We start from the raw sequence: 19,951 nt of genomic DNA, 5'->3' as shown, positions 1-19,951 counted from the left end.
TTAAACTTGATATTCAATAAAAAAAAGTTTTCAAAAAATGAAATAAGTATATATGAAGTTATCACAAGTAAACTCAGGAAGGTCTAGTGCATTTATTTTTCTGCTTTTATTTCTAAGTATGTTAGTTTCAGTCCTCCGTAAATATGGGCCAGATATTCTAAACACAAAATTTATTTGGGACAGTCACTGTATTTGGTCTGTTTTAACAAATAAATCACATGAAAAAATCAAAATCATTGCAAATAAAGTGGAGTGGTTTTGAATTTGGATGTGATGGTAAAATAAATATCTGTCAGGCCAAGTTGGTTAAATCTACAGCCAATTTCACTTCTCAATATTGATAAAAACATGTTGTGAATCAAGCTGGTCAGAATCACTAAACACAAAATAATGAGCTCATTATTTTATGTCTTACTCAGTAAACTATCCCACTTAGTGTTATATTCAGGGTCAGTGAGATTGTACAATTTTTATTTTTACAGAAATTTTTGAAAGATGGCCAAAAAAAAAACGGGATTTTTTTTTTTTTTTTTAATTAGTTTTTCCAGCAAAGCTACTTGGAAATGGGTTCTGTGCGACATGTGACAGTCAGTCAGCGCATTAAGTCAAAAACAGTTGACTTAATCCACTGACTGCAGTAAACAATATATTGTCAATATAATTTCCCAACGTAGATGTCTTCAAATACACCAACCATCCTTAGATGATACTAGACCGGCTCTTCATCATGATGGGACAGAGAGACTCTGTTCCCCGAGTTCAGGTCCAGAATCTGCTTTCTGTTCCGGAGCCCCGCTCACTATCCACCGGCTTCCTGAGCTAATAAACACGGTGCACATTATTTGTGGAGGCATATGAAGGACCGGATTTATGGTAAATCATCACCAATTTAACCCGGAGTACACATGCTAACACGAAGTTAGCTAAAGTCAACTATCTTACAGCAATAGAAAAGCGCCACCTACCGATCTTTGTGAAGCTTCAAATGCCGGACAAAGTTGGACAAAGTCGTGGCATCTCCATCCGGTATTCTCTTCTTGCATGTTTTACAAGTTGCAGTTCGTTTTTTATTCGAAAGTTCATAACCTACGTAGCCAAAAGAAATTACTCGTGGAAGCATATTCGAGCGGTTATTTCGTCTTTTGTTCCCTGAGCTCTGCAGCGTCGCCGCGTTTTTTTAAACGTCCAAATCCTGTTAATTTGATTGGTTGAGCTGCAGCTACGCACACATACATACATAGGAGAGAGGAAAAACAGAGGGACGGTCTGCGCATATTGATACGGAATGAGTGAAATTAATTAATGACGCCACTTTATAAATAATGTGTTTTAGATTTTAAGACTTTGAGTAAAAAATGTCAAGTCTTTTCAAGTAAACAGCTTCAAGTCCCAAGTCAATGGCATGAAAGTCAAAGTCAAGTCCGAGTCTTTGAGCATTTTTTCAAGTCAAGTCTCAAGTCGTGATTTTAACGACTCGAGTCTGACTCGAATCCAAGTCATGTGACTCGAGTCCCCACCTCGGTTGTTTAGTCTTTCCAATGTGTTTGTGAAATATTTTTTTAATGTTTCACGGCTGGTGACCAGTCGGGTCACCATCTACCGGTTCACTTGGTCCTCTGGGCTGAGGTTCGCCATCCAAGTTCTTGTAAGGGTGATGAGGTCTCTGGACACAATGCTCCCAAAGTGCACCATAAGAAAAAAAACCTGACCTGGAAAAAGGTCACAGTAAAACATCTTAAAAATCAGGATGCTAATATCAATAAAGCTTAAGTAACAATTGAAATTTCAAACTAAAAGTGCCAAAGTACATCTATAACATTAAATCTACATTCAAAATGTGGATTAGAAACCCGCATTAGCTCTGACCTACAGAAAACAGAAAGTTCCTAAGTAATAAGAACACATCACAGCACCATCACATTAACAACGTTGAAATATTAAAACGTACTAATAGAAAAAGAAGTATATTTACATGGAAAAAATACAACATACACAATAATAATGATATAAAATTTATAATACAATTACATTTTTTATTAAATTTGAACCGTTATTAGGTATTTTAGCCAATTTTTAGTGAATTTACTGGGCCAACGGCTGAGCGCGTGCAATTACTCACCGATGCTTCAATGCTATACAACTACCAGGGATTTTTCCGGACATCAGGTGTTAGAAGCTTTTGGAGATCTAATTTTAAAAAATCTTCTAATTTCCTTTGCTGCATAATGTACATTGCATTTATTCTGGCGTTAGGTAAACGTATCTTGAAGGAGAATAACACTTAAAAGTCCAACAAGGATATTTATTTAGAATTAAAAATAACTCGCCCTGAATTACCATAATAGATATAAAGTGTATCATTAATTAAGGGGAAAAAAACTCAACCCAGATGTAACCCAGTGTAAAAAACACAAGTAAAATGAATAGATGTTGGTTTAATATCATTCCACAACGAGATTAAAAAGTATTTAAATTAAAAAAAAAAGAATGTTTGTAAATATGTTCATAAATATTGATAAAAAAGAGTGCTAAAAATCTTTTAAACCTGTGAAATATCCCTTTAATGATTGCTTTTAATTACATTTTAAACAACCAATAACTGGCACCGTCTGATTTCAAATCAGCCAATCAGGTTGATTCTTTAACTGCAGCGCTGAGATTTAACTTCGATTGCGTCTAACTCCCGTGAGAGTTGAAAGCTGACGGTTGTTCCGTGAATACCCTGTAAGATTCTGTTAAATTCTACAAAGAATCCTGGAAATTGGTAAGACAATGTTAAATTAGCATCTCAGAATTCATAATTCAAAATAGTGAATTTGTTTTTTTTAATTAGACCTCCGAAAGTTTCTAACAGCTTACGTCCGGAAAAATCCCTGGTAGTTATATAGCATTGAAGCGTCGGTGAGTAATCGCACGCGCTCAGCCGTTGGCCCATTAAATTCACTAAAAGTTGGCTAAAATACCTAATAACTGTTCAAATTTACAAAAAAATTAAATTGTATTATTAATTTTATATCATTATTATTGTGTATGTTGTATTTTTTCCATGTAAATTTACTTCTTTTTCTATTAATACGTTTTAATATTTCAACGTTGTTAATGTGATGGTGCTGTGATGTGTTCTTATTACTTAGGAACTTTCTGTTTTCTGTAGGTCAGAGCTAATGCAGGTTTCTAATCCACATTTTGAATGTAGATTTAATGTTATAGATGTACTTTGGCACTTTTAGTTTGAAATTTGAATTGTTACTTAAGCTTTATTGATATTAGCGTCCTGATTTTTAAGATGTTTTACTGTGACCTTCTTCCAGGTCAGGTTTTTTTTTTCTTATGGTGCACTTTGGGAGCATTGTGCCCAGATCACCCTTACAAGAACTTGGATGGCGAACCCCAGCCCAGAGGACCAAGTGAACCGGTAGATGGTGACCCGACTGGTCACCAGCCGTGAAACATTAAAAAAATATTTCACAAACACATTGGAAAGACTAAACAAACTTTGAAAGAACATTTGACAGACATCAAAAAGACTGGTTCATTTTATGTATTTATTTTAAAAATCGCGCAATTTTTGTTTATTTGTACAATGTGGATCCACACATGTTGTTTATATTAAATTCTACTTTTTAAAAAAATATATTATTCTACTTTTTTATATACATTGTGTGCTCTCCTCTGTTGTTCACACCTAGGCTCCCCCGAATTTAGAATCTCCCGATCTGGCCCAACTTACTTATACTTTTGTAGTGTTGGTATTGCCATCTACTATTAAAAAGTATTCAAAATAACCTTTCTTGTGGGTTACACAGACTTTAAGTTTAGGGTCTGGTTCACAGAGTACGCAGTTAAATTTTTTTTTCCCAATGGGATAAAAGTAAAATAAAATTGTAATCAAAACTTTTGGAATTGTAATGATTTCTTTTTTAAAAACAAGTCGTTTTGTTTAAAAAACTTTTTTTTAAATTAAATAACTAATTTTTGTCTTGTGAACTTAAAAAGTTATTTGCCAAACATAAACTTTTATTTGCATACATCAGAAATCTTTTGTTGTGATTTTAGGCCCTGCCCACGACGTCATGTGAGAACCACAAGTAAAACTATGAGTCAAACAACAACTTAGAATATCAAGAAAATATTTCTGACATGCACAAATAAGTTTGTTTTGCAACAAAAAAATCACTTCATAAGACAAATGTGTGATTTAAATGTTTAAAAAAGTTTTTAAAGCAAAACTCAGTAGGCTTTTCTCATGGTGGCATGCATTAACAATTAAATTTTTGCTTTTGTTTTTTTCTTTTTTCTGCAGTTCCACCTTAGTTTGATGCAGCTCTGCTTTCCTGAATGGACTGGCTTCATCTCCACTGCAGCAAACAGGCAGTTCTTTTTTTATAGATTACAGTCCACTAAAAGGTTGCATTGTGCCCTTGTTTATATTTTTAATAGTGTAATTCTGTAAAAACAAAATATGTAAATCACAGCTAGATCACCAGCTCTTATTTACATATCTTGCTAAATTGCTGGTTTGAATATGGCAATACTTTCCTATAACAAAATAGCCCTGCAGAAAGAAATTACTAATAAAATATCTTACATATGCATAGTTGTATGCTTTATATAGAGATTTCCTTTACCTCTGATTGTATATCTCACAATTTTGTAATTTATCATTGTTTATTAAACTCTGAAAGCTGAGTGGCTTTGTTAATATTCGGTCCTAGAATGCGGTTAGATGTGCCCTTTTTTGTTGTTGAGCACCTGCCCCTTTAGTGGTCTCTGCACGGCCCTGATAATGGAGATGATAAGTTTTGGACGGGCGATGTGCCTCGTACACAGGGAAGGAGCTTTTTAGTTATCTAGCTTTGCTAGCAAAGTCGTTAGCTAGCAGCTAGCTAATAGTACAACAACAACAGCCTAATGTCTGTATGATAAAAATACTGAATCGATAGATAAGAACAGTTTTTCCTCACCTGGCTGTCTCCTCCCGCTCAGTAGTTCTTCTGAGAAAGGCAGACGCAGAGGCCTGTCAGTGTCTGTTGTATTTTATTATCTCTCTGCTTAAACCGCTACTCTGTGCTGAAGCAGAAACGATACTTCAACGTTTTCCTTCATCTGACAAGTAGCAAGTCTACTCAACTTTATTCACCAAAAACGTTTTTTTTTTATAATTAACCAAAAACTCTTCTATAATCTGGAACGTTCGTTACGTTGAGCTCCTGTTAGCCACTTTATCGCACTGCGCGAGAGGCAATTGCGTCATGCGTCACGGGCATAAGGTCAAAGGTAACAAGGTGACTGGAGGGCTTATTATGTTGTACAAAAAAAATAATAATCATTTTGGTACATGTCATTATGTGTCAATAATAATACAAAAAATAATACAATAATACAAAAAAAAAAATAAAAAATTGACCAAAAGGGCACTTGGGGGCAAGGAGCGAAAAGGGCAGGTGCTCAAGCACCCCCAGCCCCCCCCTCTGCACGTGACTGACAAACGTATTAAATTGAACTGCAGTAAAACTCCAGTAGCGGGAAAAAAAGAACAAAAAACAAAAAAAACAACGTAGAAGTAATTGGAACGTTACTTTCTAACTAATCATAACTTCCATGGTAATATTCCATAAAAGCTGTTTAGCATGAGGTACGTGTGTACTGATGCAGAGGTGCTGAAATTTTTACATTAAATACAATCGCTAAGCTACCATATTTAGTACATTCATTAAATATGACCTGTTGACTAAAAACTAAAACATTGGCTTAGTGGGCACTGTACACAAAAATGCAGCTCTTTAAACATTCAAGCTAACAGGCTGTGAGATTTAATCTTTTATGCTAAAACTCATTGGCATACATATAATCAACAACTGAAAAGTCACAGTAGAGTTCAGGAAAGGTTTTCTGTAAGACATTCTTACAGAAAATTCTTACAGAAAACCAGTTCTACAGAAAAAGTGGCACAGGGCTGCACAGTGGCGAAGTTGGTAGAGCTGTTGCCTTGCAGCAAGAAGATTCTGGGTGCATGGAGTTTGCATGATCTCCCTGTGCATGCGTGGTTTTCATCCGGCTTCCTCCCACAGTCCAAAAACATGACTCTTAGGTTAATTGGTTTCTCTAAATTCTCCCTTGGTGTGAGTGTGTGTGTGCATGGTTGTGTGTCCTGTCTGTCTTTCTGTGTTGCCCTGTCCAGGGTGACCCTGCCTCTCGCCCAGAACGTTAGCTGGAGATAGACACCAGCAACCCTCCCGACCCCATTAAGGGACAAGGGTGTAAGAAAATGGATGGATGGATGGATTACAATTACTAATTATTCACATGTTGTATTCAATAATTTACACATGAACATGAAAGGTACAACACAACATGTCAAAGAACATTACTAATAAATTGGAAATACTTAAACTACCCACTTGTTCAATGGAACTTGGTTGAACAAGCTCATCACCTGCTTGACCATCAGTTGTTTCTGTTGAAAAGTTTTCGGTATTAGGTTGTATTTGTGGGAGAAAAACATACAAAACCACATGAAAAAAGCATGAAGACTGTTGATGGAGTCTTCAGTGGAGAGTCAAAACTTGTGCAGGTCACTTGGAAGAGAGCGTCAGGAATAAATAATTCTGTTTTCCTCTACCTCTCTCAGCTCTTTGCATGCTCGTACATACATACACATAGGTGGTTTTCACACACCCATGTGCTCGAAGCTAAGGTTGAACGAAATGACACGCTGGGAACACCGTCTTTAGGGCAAGGCTTAGATAGCGGCCAACAAAAGAAATTAGAAACTATTGTTAGGTTCCTCATAAAAAAATGTATTGATGAGGAAAACACTGTTGAGCAGATTTAATGGGAAACCGGGTTATTGTGTTTTGCACATTGTAAAGCCTATATCAGTTACAGCCACATTGGCTGAAGCTTGTCTAAATTGTTGAAAAAGTTACATTTGTATTAATATGAATGAGTTTATTTGGAAATGTTTTGATGGGTTGAAACGTCTCCTTTACTAGGAAGTGTGAATCACTTCAGAGCTTTTCCTGGTTACCATAGCAACTATTACACTTCTACCTAACTGATGATGTCACTAGGAACCCAGGCTTTGTGTCATAGATTCTATGACATCAGCTCTGAACCCTTTGAATATCTTGTTACGTGTGTTCTAAAGCCAGATGTGCAGAACTCAACGAATTTAGAGAATTGCAATTTTTCACCTAGAGACTGAAACACAAGATGGATTCACGTCGATTCCCCAAGAGGCCTAACACCCCTATGCCTATGACGAGAAAGGTTACATTTGACCCAAACCCATGTGATCTTCTATTCAAGAAAAGTGTCAAATTTCAAGATGAGGACAGCACTTTAAGAAACTCTACTTTAAAGTTGCCTAAAATGAAAGATTTCCATCCTACCCCCATACCACAACGTAAACTTGATATTCAGGAGAATTCCGCCACAAGTGATTCCGACATTAGAAATAGCTCAGGTTTCCTTATATGTTTGGAAGACGGAATTGATGATCAGACACGCATTGACCTAGATAAATTTCGAAGAGCACATGAGTTGAAAGAAAGACACCAAGCTGCACTTCGTAAATTACAGGAGAAGGAACCAAGACCAACAAATGCTTGTGCACGGGATGTGCAAAACCGGAGAGACAAGCGGGAGAAAACTCCATCAAAAACGGTGCTGCAGATTGACAGACATGGGCAAAAACCTCTCAACTTGTCCCCAGATGTGGACAAGTTCAGAGATGACAAGTTGAGAGCTTGTCCACAGCTCACTGTCCTTTCTAATGTGGATTCTGGAAAGGACAAACAGTTTAAAAAGTCTTCGTCATGTAAAAAAGAACAAAAACTCAACAAGCAGCTTAGTGAAAAGGCAAAGGAACAATTTGTAAGGCCAAGGAAAACACACAGAGTTAGTGAAGGCAAACGGTCAGAATATGTACATGACGAGAGGGAGAAAAATGGTCCCGAACAGGTAAAATTTCAAGAGAAATGTAAAAAGATGGCCTATGATAATTTAGAGAATATAAAGAGACAAGAATATCTCAAAGAAGCTTTCGAGGAGAAAAACCTTAATGAAGAAATTATTAAGCAGGAGTTTGCCCAAAAGTTACTTGAAAAACAGGAGAAAAAAAATAAAATTAAGATGCAAAAGTATTTGACTGATGCATGGGATGGTCAAGTTGAATATAAACGGCATAAGCAGATTGAAATAGACAAAATTGTAAATCAAGGGCAAGAAAGAGGTTTTCAGTATAAATCTGGCTTTCTAGGCTATGGGAGTGACTGCAACATTCCTGATAAGGACAGAAGTCGTGAAATACGTCAAAAAATAGTGTACAACCAACTGTCACTTATAAAGAAGGAAGAAGCTGAAAAACGGGCTTTTATGGAGGATAAATTACTGAAAGAAAAGACACAACGGGAAACTGCAGAGCAAAAGCGTGAAAAACTGGAGAAAGAGAAAAAAGCGACAGCTATGAAGTCTCTGACAAATTCTTGGAATTCCCAGATACAACTTAAACAGCAAGAGAAAAAGGAACGTTGTGAGATTGAAAGGAAAAACATGCGGACCTTGATGGAACTGGACAGAGTGTGTGGAGGTGAAAATAAGATAAGCCACCAGACTCTGCCAGGGAGAAGTACCTCCAAGAACTGTACAAGAAGATCGGTGTGTTCTGCTGACAAACATGACGAAGCAAAAATCAGACCTATACTGAGTCGTCAGAAAGTTAGCAATACCAAGCCCGTCACACTTCCATTACACAAATCCACCACTGTGCACTTTGCTGAGGATGGCCAACAGCATAATAAAAGAGTAAGCTTCCCATCCATTTCCAGTCCCTAATAAATATCTATTTCTCAGCTGGCCAAGGAATGTGATGGGAATCCCCCGGAGGAGCTGACCCAAGTGCCTCCCTACTTAGGCTGCTGCCCCCATGACCTGAAGAAAATGGATGGATGGATGGATGGATGGATAGATAGGTTTTCTCTGGGTGCTCCAGTTTCCCTACAAAAATGACAAATAGGTTTTCTCTGGGTGCTCCAGTTTCCCTACAAAAAACGACAAATAGGTTTTCTCTTGGTCCTCCAGTTTCCCTACAAAAATGACAAATAGGTTTTCTCTGGGTCCTCCAGTTTCCCTACAAAAATGACAAATAGGTTTTCTCTTGGTGCTCCAGTTTCCCTACAAAAATGACAAATAGGTTTTCTCTGGGTCCTCCAGTTTCCCTACAAAAATGGTAGGTTTTCTCTGGGTCCTCCTGTTTCCCTACAAAAATGATAGGTTTTCTCTGGGTCCTCCTGTTTCCCTACAAAAATGATAGATAGGTTTTCTCCAGTGTCTCTTAAAACACAAGTGACAGACACTGTAATTTGCTCTGTTAGTAAAATCAACTAATATTGTTTTGAACAAAAGTTTTCTCTGGGTGCTCCAGTTTCTCTACAAATACAAATGACAGACAGACAGATATTGTCTGTAATTTTGTCTATTAGTGAAATAATTCTACTTTAAACATAAGTTAAAATTAAACATAAGTTAATTAAACATCCATCTATCAAGTTTGTAGAGTGCCTCTACAAACTTGATGGATGGATGGATGGTTCTCCAAACCACTCTTTGCTTCTCTCTTCTGCCTGTCTGTGAAGACGACAGCTTTCACTTATCGTTTACATAACATCTTTGTAAGAATGTGCGACATTCTGTGTTTTCTGCGTAGTTATTTTTGAGGTTTTTCTGTGTTTTAGTTCCGTTTCCCCTGTGAGTCTCTATTCCCTGTTGATTGCTCCCAGCTGTGTCCAGTTCCCTGATTAGCTTCCATCAATCCATCCATACATTTTCTTCCCCTTATCCAGGGTCGGGTCGTGGGGGCAGCAGCTTCAGAAGGGAGGCCCAGACTTCCCCCTCCCCAGCTACTTCTTCCAGCTCCTCTAGGGGAATGCCAAGGCGTTCCCAGGCCAACCGAGAGACATAGTCCCTCCACCATGTCCAAGTCTTTCTGATTAGCTTCTCTGTGTATTTAACCCCAGCTGTTGTCTCTGTCCTTCGTCGGGTCCTCGTCATTTGTTCATCGTTCGTCTGTCCGTTTCCAGTGCCGCATGTCTTTCTGAGTTTGTTCCTGATTCTTTATTAAATACATCATTTCCTCATTACTACCTGGGTTTACCGGCGTCTTCCTCACTTACAACCACGCAGATCATGGCAGAATGTCCCTATTACGACAAATATATGGGTAGGGCCGTGCAGAGACCACTAAAGGGGCAGGTGCTCAACAACAAAAAAGGGCACATCTAACCGCATTCTAGGACAGAATATTAACAAAACCTCTCAGCTTTCAGAGTTTAATAAACAATGATAAATTACAAAATTGTGAGATATACACAATTATATCTAAAGGAAATCTCTATATAAAGCATACAACTATGCATATGTAAGATATTGTATTAGTAATTTCTTTCTGCAGGTCTATTTTGTTATAGGAAAGTATTGCCATATTGAAACCCGCAATTTAGCAAGATATGTAAATCAGAGCTGGTGGTCTAGCTCTGATTTACATAATTTGTCTTTACAGAATTACACTATTAAAAAAGCGAAGCTCTCGATTTACCGGTCGATCTACGTTCCCACCCTCATCTATGGTCATGAGCTTTGGGCCATGACCGAAAGAACGAGATCATGGGTACAAGCGGCCAAAATGGGTTTCCTCCGCAGGGTGGCTGGGCTCTCCCTTAGAGATAGGGTGAGAAGCTCGGTCATCCGGGAGGGACTCAGAGTAGAGCCGCTGCTCCTCCACATCGAGAGGTGCCAGTTGAGGTCGCTCGGGCATCTGGTCAGGATGCCTCCTGGACGCCTCCCTGGTGAGGTGATCCGGGCACGTCCCACCGGGAGGAGGCCTCGGGGAAGACCCAGGACATGCTGGAGGGACTATGTCTCTCGGCTGGCCTGGGAACGCCTTGGGGTTCCCCCGGAGGAGCTGGAAGAAGTGGCTGGGGAGAGGGAAGTCTGGCCCTCCTTTGGATGGATGGATGGATGGATGGATGGATGGATGGATGGATGGATGGATGGATGGATGGATGGATGGATGGATGGATGGATGGATGGATGGATGGATGGATGGATGGATGGATGGATGGATGGATGGATGGATGGATGGATGGATGGATGGATGGATGATTGATTGATTGATTGATTGATTGATTGATTGATTGATTGATTGATTGATTGATTGATTGATTGATTGATTGATTGATTGATTGATTGATTGATTGATTGATTGATTGATTGATTGATTGATAAAAATACATTTTAAAAAAATTGACCAAAAGGGCACTTGGGGGCAAGGAGCGAAAAGGGCAGGTGCTCAAGCACCCCCAGTCCCCCCTCTGCACGTGACTGACGACCACATCAGATTGAAAGTTCAATAAAAACTGGTTCAGCATTTTTTTCCCCTTGACTTTTTATTACAGGGGAATTTGATGAATATAACCCTATTGTTAATGACTTTTATTGCAGCAACTGGAGTAAAAAAAAGTATTTGAAACTTTCCAATTGTTGGCTGTTTGTCAGAATGAATTTGTACTTTTCCACCAAAAACCCTCCAGTGGATACGTAAGAGCAAAAGTAACCATGTTAAATCACAAATGAGTTAGTGACCAATTAGTCACTGTGTGTCTTTCTTCCTCTTGAAAGTAATTAAGACAAGTGATTTACAACAAGGGACACTTGTTTGGACAGCACCTGGAGAATAGAGATAAAAGTCAGGAGACAACCATTAATGACTTCCCTTTGGAAAAATACTGATGCAACACTGATGAAACTATCCAAGGCGCTTGGCCCTTTGGTAATGCCGGTCACATGCAGTATTGTCTTTGTTATTCTTATCAAGCTGGATTTCACAAATTAGACTGTTCTGACAACACCTTTGTAACAATATCCAGTCTCTTAAAGAATCAAAAATCAATCTGAAGCAACTCTTTGTATAAAAATAAGCACCACCAGAAAAACCACAAAAGGTACAAGTACCATATTTGGTCTGATATCGACTCTTTAGCTCAGTCTGGGATAGTTGTATTAAACTGACTCTAAACACTTTAGCCACATTAAGACTGGCATCCAGTGGTGACCTCTTCTGACCTTGGATACCTGAAGAGGTTTTAGATCATTACAGAATCAAACAATATTTAAGGGAAACAATCCTCTTGATCAGTTTGCTGGGTCAAGTTGATGGAATCTTTATGGTGTGTACAGAGGAAAAATAAGGTCCTGCAGGAATTGTAAACAAAAATCCCTAACATATGATGGAAACAAAAATGCATGTAACACAACTGGAATTTTAAGTTCTTCTTAAATTCAGCTTCTTGGAAACATTCACCTCCATGATTAGTGTTGGCGTGTGGAACTAATCAGCCAATCAGAAGCAAACACAGGGTGACATAAACAGACTAAACTCATATGGCACTTTAGTAGAAAATCCTGTTAATTTGATTGGTTGAGCTGCAGCTACGCACACATACATACATAGGAGAGAGGAAAAACAGAGGGACGGTCTGCGCATATTGATACGGAATGAGTGAAATTAATTAATGACGCCACTTTATAAATAATGTGTTTTAAATTTTAAGACTTTGAGTAAAAAATATCAAGTCTTTTCAAGTAAACAGCTTCAAGTCGAGTCAAGGCCCAAATCAATGGCATGAAAGTCAAAGTCAAGGCCGAGTCTTTGAGCATTTTTTCAAGTCAAGTCTCAAGTCGTGATTTTAATGACTCGAGTCTGACTCGAGTCCAAGTCATGTGACTCGAGTCCCCACCTCTGGAAGTGAGACACCTCCCCGTTTGTTCAAACGGACTCAAATTAAAGGTTGTATTTTTGTAAAATCCCCAGCATGAGAGTGTGAGACGTTCCTCCTGCAACAACAGGATTTTAATTAAGGCTTAGGGGGTGACAGTAATTGCAGAGAGCACAACAAGCCCACAGTTTATTAATAATCCAGAGTGTGACTGAGCAGTCCAATAAAGTTGTGACAGTTTTAAAGTGGCTACTTTTCCTCTAAAACGCCGAGGGCAAAAGCAGCAACTCGATGGTTTGCATAAATCATCGCTGCTTCATGAAGGTGATAACAGGTTTGTTTGCAGGCTGAAAAGAAAGAATGCATTAGCTGAATTATTACCACATCATATATTATGAGAACAACGAAATAAAATTGGGTTTTATTTCCACGCTTGTCTTGCTGCTTTTTAATAGTAATTTTTGAATCCGTTCTTACAACATTTATCTTAACAATAGCAATAACAATTGTAGCAATAAAAAAAAATACTCTGTTACCCTCGATGTTAACATTTGAGAGATTTTTCTAGGTGGAACTGAAGATATGTACTATCTGGGAGGGTCCAGTGGCGGTTCTTACATGAGCGGTGCCCCGGGCGTCCCCCCCTTCCCGCTGGGGTCCCACTCTTATCTCGGACAAAGCTAAAAATGTATACGTTTTTAATTAAATAAACTAAAATGAACTTGCTCAATTTATTATCTTAACAAACAGTATTGGAAAGAATCAAAGTTTAGTGTACAATAACCAAATTCAAGAGCAACTAAATATGGTCAAGATTACTTAAAAATAGTGAAATAGCCCTTTAATATAGCCTCATTTGTAGCTGTAGCACAGCATCATTAAGTAGCTTTAATATTAAGAGGACATTCACATAGGAAATAGGAAACTATTTCAAGTCGCAACCGACCTTTTGTTTGTGACGCCCCCAGTGGGACATGACGCCCTGTGAGGTTGCCAATATCTGATGAGACCTGTTCCACTAATATCACCTGATCCCTCTGAGGCTAATAATCAGTCACCATTAAAACACTGCATGAAGAAAAGGGAAACGTACAAACAAAAGACTCGTGGACAAATAAATGTGTATTTTTATTTATTGTAAGTTCACAAAAACAAAAGACAAAAAAACATTTTTAAAAAAAGTCACTGGTTTCAAATCTGTGAAGGCTCAGAGGAACAAACGCAGCAGTGGCCTACAGAACTGACAGGCAGACGGTTGAAATCACTGGCTGTCAATTCATAGGTCATCACCTTGTGGCCCATCGCTTTAAAAAAAAAAAAAACACGAACTTTCTCCAATCGGCAACGGCAACCCTTTGGTAATCGGTCGGTCTCTGCAGGTAACAGCACCTCCACTGGAACTGACAGCAGCTTCCACATGGAGTTGCTGTTACATCCAGCGACAACCACTGGGATCGTCGATGACACGGATGATGAAGATCGCCTCACACGTCCGCCTTCCTTCAAAGAGAGAAAAAAGACAGCTAAGAGCTCAAGCGAGGATCTGGATTTAGTAGCCGGCCGACGCGGCTCCGCTCCCAGGCGACTTTGACCTGACAATTTCCTCCTCCCAGCTTTTATAGCCTGAAGTATAAACAGCATCAATGCTCGCACTCCTCCAACAGCACGGCCAAAGGGCCAAGGCCTGTGTAGATAACACAGATTTTATGGCAGCTGTCAACATGAAGGCGAGTATAAGGGTGTGTCTGACCTGTGTACCTGCAGGCCCCGCATTTCCTGCTCACTCTGACATTTGTCTTCAAAAGCTCTACATAACTAACCTGCTTTTTAGGTTGAGATAGAATATTTCTAGTTTTTATTCTAGTTTGGAAAGTTGCAAAAAAAAAAAAAAATTAATAAAGAAGAAATCACAGTTATAATTATGACTCATTCGTCATGGATCAATAAAGTACTAAAAGAGGAATAAACACCAAAGAAGATGAAGATGGGTTCTACCTTTCAGAAAATCATGTTGGTGTTTTTGTTTCTCTCTCTTCTACTCACCTTCAGATCCAACATGGCCCGGCGGATTTCACAGCAGAGGCCAAAGGTTCGAAGAGCAGCAGGGGTGTCGTGACCCACAGGCGGACGTGAAGGCTTGGAAAAGGGGCCCGACGCCCATCCTGCCGGGACCGGCTCAGGTGTGAGCGTTGCCCACGGCGATCGGCCGGAACCAGACAGAGAGAGTCGGAGGGGAGAGAGAGTCGGAGGGGAGAGAGAGTCGGCGTTTCGATGCGAGCGGCAGGAAAGACGTCGATGGCAATGGCAGCGAGGCACTGCGGCCAGTTTAAGTCATCGGGAGTCGCTGGAGGGTTAATTATTACATCCGCCGTCAATATTTAACAGGCCGAGCGCCCTGCCCCTCAACCCAACATCCTGATTCCACTCTGAGTGGCACCGAGGGTGGGGCCGGGCCCTCGAGTGCATCTCTTTTGTCCCTCATGCAGAAAATATGTATTCAGCACCACTTGTATCCCTCTGGAATCAAAATCATCTACAAAAACGGACAACTTCAACTGGGATCGGTGAAACCTTTACTTCATAGACATTTAGAGATTACAGAGGACTTGACTTTGGTTGGAATGAGTAATAAAAAATAAAAAAAACCTGCGTTAGCTACAGGTTGCTTGATCAGAAGCCAAACTCAAAAGTGTGAAGCAATCTCACATGAGGAAGCAAAAAAAAAAACTCTTGATCTCTATGGAGCCCGATTAGACGACATTACAATACAATAAAAGGTTAAAGGCTTCGTTAAAGATTGGTAGAGGCCTCTTTGGTGCGAGGGGGTTGCAAAAAAGTACTCACTTCATGGACTTTAATCGTGTTTTATCACGTTATTACCGCAAACCGTGTTTTATTGAGATTCCATGCGATAGAACGACACAAAGTAACGCTTAAATGTCAAGTGGAAGAACGACAACACGTGGCTTTCAAATTAAAAAGATAGAAATCTGAAATGTTGATTTGTCAATTTAATGATTTAGGGAAACACCGTTTGTTGCTCTGAAGGTTGCACAAATTTTGTTGTACAAACAAAAATATTTGCCTATTTCTTTTATTTGTACAAATGAGCTCAAACTAAGTCAGGATTTCTAGGTCCAAGCAACCAAGTTTAATGTATGTTTGGTGGTCTTTATTCCAATGATTGCCTTGTGTTTGGTCATTCATTCATTCATTTTTTTATTCTGATTGTTATTAAAGCTCCAGCAGACCTCACAGACTAAAATCCCGGACCTCGATCAAACTTGAGGTCCGGGGGCCAAATCTGGCCTGCCGTAGCTTTTCGTGTGGCCCTCAAGACTCCATATTACCTGATTAAGTCCTTCTAGTTTTTCCGCAAATCTGAAAAATTCACAAAAAAATCAACAAATCTCCACATTTGTTTTCTGATTTTACTGCAAATTTTCTCAAAATTGGTCAAAAACTTTACCGGTTTAAGTGACTGCTGACTCAGCCTGACTTGATTTTATGGGCTGTAATAGACACTAGTAATAAAAAGTCAGACTTAACACCATACATTAGCACCAATGTCGTAAAAATTCTTTAGAAAAGTTTTTTAAGTTTGCGCCACAAAATCTGTAATTTTGATTGCAAAAAAAAAACAAACACTAAAACAATCACAAAATCTTGGAGGAACAGCTATTTATTGATGTTTTCACTGCTTATTTGGTTTTATCAATGCATTCTGGCACAACCGGCCCTTTAAGAACATTCAGATTTTTGATATGGCCCAAAACGAAAATGACCCCTGACTTAGAAGTTTTTGTTCTTGAGATTTTCCACTGCGCGGATGTGTGGATGTAAAAGCTCAGAAAGACAAGGAGACAGAGACCGTTAACACGTTTAAGCACTAAAAGCGATGGGCAGCCATCGGAGGGGATCCAGAATTGGGGTGACGTGTTGTTTCCGTCTCGTCCCCTTTTACAGGCGAGCGGATGAATTTCGAGTTAGCTGAAAAACGTCGATGACGGCACGTCCCGTCTTTCAGTCAACTCTTACAGACTTCCCAGTTCCAGCAGAAGAAACGATGTCCTGCTATTGTTCAGGTTGATATGAAGTATTCATCTTCCTCCACACATACCAGGTCTGCAACAACCCAAAAAGTGACAATTCATCTGATCAGAGCAAAATAGCAAGTTTTCTATTGGTTTTCCCCCTAGCAGTTGAGCTAATCGTTGTCCTACATGATCCTACATGATCCTACATGAGCTGTGGATCGTTGCAGCTCATCCAGAGTTGCTATTGAAATCATGACTGCTTCCAGGCTGATTGAAATGTTTTTATTTCCTTCTTCAAATGTCGACAGAAGTTTCTCTCTGACGTCTCTGCTGCTTTCCTTCAGGACGCTGTTTGTTCTCCAATGGTCTCTGTCAAACCTCAGAAGCCTTCACTGCCAAAACACAATATCTTAATATCTAATTTTAGTCGGTTTTGTCTAAAATCAGACAAAACTGACTTACAAGTCACACTTGAGCAAGATGTAGGAAGCTTGCTTTAAGTCAATAATCCCTTAATATTAATTTTAAAAAGTATTAGTTCCATTGGGAGATGACTTCACTTATAACAAGATGTTTTCCCCATATTATGAGTGAAATAATCTGCCAGTGGAACAACTTTTTTATATCAATATTAAGAAATTATTGACTTAAAACAAGCTCCTATATCTTGTCGCAAAGTTGCTTTTGTCCTATTTCAAGTGCACTAACATATTTGAAACTAAACCAAGGGAAAATCTTTTTGCAGCGTTCACAGACATTACGCCGTACTGAGGTGGATTTCATTTAGGGGTATCAGAATTAGGGAGATGATTCTGATCTCTTTTCATGAAAGGTTAGCGGCTGTAATGTTGAAAAGTTCAAACTGTACGACAGTTATAAAAAAATTATAATACAGATGTCGAACAATGCAGACTTGCAGAAAAGAATGGCTGATTATGAAATACTGAAATATGTTGTTTTGTATCAGCATCATGAAAATGTTTCATGAATTATAACCTGCATTTCTTCTTAATCAAACGGGCAAAGGTCTGTTTGTTCTGACCTGAGTCACAATGAAACTACCCTAAAACCATAAAAGAAAGATAAATCTCATGTTTTTCTGTCACCTTCTTATATTAACCCTTTTTTTAAAGTGTCTAAGTTTTTTATAACGGAATGCTTTAGCTTAAAAAAAAGAAGCATGAATTATGCTTCTTTTTTTTTCTTTTACCTGACATTCTACCTATTTTTTTTTATATATATACATATTCATACACCTGAGCAATCTTATCTGAGGGATCGGTACACCTTAGAGCAGAGTCCAGTGTCCTCAGGAGAGAGAATATCCACACAGCACTTCTTGCCGTGCAGATAAAGCCTCTCTTCACGGCTTTGAATCGACAGTGACGAAGGTCGTGATAACTCCGAAAGCAATTTAGATCAGATAGCCGCCAGAACCCAGAGCACGTTGTCACACGCGGGCCCCTCACGCCCCCCTCCAGCTCCGCCTGTAGTTCAGAAATGATTGACTGTTTAGGGTTGTATATTCCATGAGTCCAATGACTAATTCAAGTTTAGAGCAGCCTGTGGCTCCTTTCTTTATCTAAAGGTCTTGTTCCTTATGTCAATTGCCATCTCAGCTCTTTGAAGATTTTGTTTGACATGAAATTGATCATGGACTGCAGTTTGGTTGCGGTGAACGTGACGGGGAAAAAAAGAGTTTGTGTGAAACAACTGATTGTGGCAGGGAAGTGGGATCTGCCCACCATTTCCACTGTGTTCGCAGAGGAAACTTTAATGCATTTTATTCAGAGTTTAAAACTGCGAAGTGACGAGACGACGCATGGTTTCCAAATTCAAATGTTCCGCAAAAGTAAATAAATCTGAAAAGTGTGGTTATGCATCTGTGTTCAGTAGCTTTTATGCTAACGCCCAGATAGTCATCAGCTCTTGCTAAATCAACTGTCCTTTTTTCTATCTGAACAAAAACTTGCCTTTCTGAAATACTTGTGTTTTTTTAGTGTAAAGTTTGTTACCCAATGTAGCATTTTTGGATTCAGAAGTCTGTATTACCAATGACCCACATTTCTGTAATTTTGCCTGACAAGTCCATGAGATGCTAATGTTAAAACTTCACTTGACTCATTTTTGTCTAACAGCAAACCTTTCGCTGCTGCGTCATTATTAAACATCAGCATCAGACAGAAATTATTGATTTGAAATAGGTGCACATGATGGTCTCAAATTGTCACCAATAGAGTTGCCAATTTGTGGCAAAAAGACAAAAAGGTGTTATTTCTTTGTTAGTAAAGGTTACCGTGACCTCTCTCGCCCTCTGCTGGTGGCAGCAGACATTGCAGACAGAGACAGGAGTACAGGACCTGCTTGCAGTTATCGTTATGCATTCAAAATAAGACGAGCAATATTGTTTCACAACACATTTCCAGATCAATCAACAGTAGAAAAATGAACTCGACATGGTCATGGATGTGCAGCTTTAGATGTGCATTCTGAAACAATTGTCAATAATAGAGGAAGATAAAACATTTAAATATTTACCCACCACCAAACTCATTGGTTAAAATTTCTACATAATTATTCAAGTAAATTACTGCATTATTAAGCATGCTCTGTGCGAGTTGGCAGCAAATATCTCTAAAGCGAAATGTCAAGTGGGAATGTGCGTTTATGAGAATCTTCCTCTTATTCCTCCAACAGAACATTTGCAAGGTCAGACACCGATGTTGGCTGAGAAATCCTGGCTAGCACTCGCCCCTCCAATTCATCCCAAATGTTTTTTGTTGGGTTGAAAACAGAAAACTTTGAAAAGTCAAGTCAGTTTGGTGTTGAGGAACCTCACAGTGCTAGCAACTTGTAGCTAAATGATTTTAGAGGCTAGGGAATTCACCATCGTGCAACTGAATCGAGTATCAAGTATGAAGAAAGAAACCACAACAGGTTTGTAAAATATTACAATTTTTATTCATTCTAAATTGATGTTATCCCACAGATAGGTGATGAGATTAATGGTTTCAAGTAATAGTGACGCTGAGCTTCTCGATCCCCCAGGAGACGGAGTCAAAGGAAAGACCAATGTGAAGTTCAGCCAATTAAAACACAAAACGTCTTGAAAAATGGGACATAAAAATGTTAGACATC

The 19,951-nt window shown here is 38.9% G+C and overlaps 1 long non-coding RNA gene across 2 annotated transcripts; it reads left to right on the top strand.

Annotated features, from left to right (window-relative positions):
* The first annotated feature begins 1,804 nt into the window (after window positions 1-1,804).
* On the top strand, window positions 1,805-19,945 carry LOC145554860 (uncharacterized). 2 transcript variants are annotated; one of them, XR_014090891.1, is made up of 4 exons: window positions 1,805-2,764; window positions 2,834-8,808; window positions 14,826-19,750; window positions 19,862-19,945. It is a non-coding gene; the product is annotated as an uncharacterized LOC145554860 (long non-coding RNA). The 2 variants fall into 2 exon arrangements; XR_014090890.1 differs by having other exon boundaries at window positions 1,805-8,808.
* The last annotated feature ends 6 nt before the right edge of the window (window positions 19,946-19,951 follow it).

This window comes from Poecilia reticulata, chromosome 14 (genome assembly GCF_904066995.2).
Source record: "Poecilia reticulata chromosome 14, P_reticulata-male-v2, whole genome shotgun sequence".
Classification (NCBI taxonomy): Eukaryota; Metazoa; Chordata; class Actinopteri; order Cyprinodontiformes; family Poeciliidae; genus Poecilia; species Poecilia reticulata.
Note: the sequence above shows the minus strand (reverse complement) of the source record. Positions and strands in the feature narration are given on the sequence as shown.